This window comes from Microtus ochrogaster, unplaced genomic scaffold (assembly GCF_000317375.1).
Source record: "Microtus ochrogaster isolate Prairie Vole_2 unplaced genomic scaffold, MicOch1.0 UNK164, whole genome shotgun sequence".
In the NCBI taxonomy this organism is placed as follows: domain Eukaryota; kingdom Metazoa; phylum Chordata; class Mammalia; order Rodentia; family Cricetidae; genus Microtus; species Microtus ochrogaster.
In genome coordinates, this window is record NW_004949262.1 from 138,619 (window position 1) to 139,091 (window position 473).

Consider the following 473-nt stretch of genomic DNA (forward strand, 5'->3'; position numbering starts at 1 on the left):
AAACCACACACACTAATAGTAGGAGACTTCAACACTCCACACTTGCCAATGGACAGGTCAACCAGATAAAATCTTAGAGAAATAAGAGAACTAACAAATGTCATGAATCAAAAGGTCTTAACAGACATCTATAGAACATTCCACCCAAACAGAAAAGAATATAACTTCTTCTCAGCACCTCATGGAACCTTCTCTAAAATTGATTACATACTCAATAACAAAGCAATCCTCCACAGATACAAAAAAATTGGAGTAACCCACTATATCTTATTGGATCACCAGGGATTATAGTTAGAATTTAACAACAATACTACTCTTAGAAAGCCTACCAACTTATGGAAATTGAACACTGAACTACTGAACCACCCCTGGGTCAAGGAAGAAATAAAGAAAGAGATTAAAGACTTTCTTGAATTCAATGAAAATGAAAGCAAAACATATACAAACCTATGGGACACCATAAAAGCAGTGCT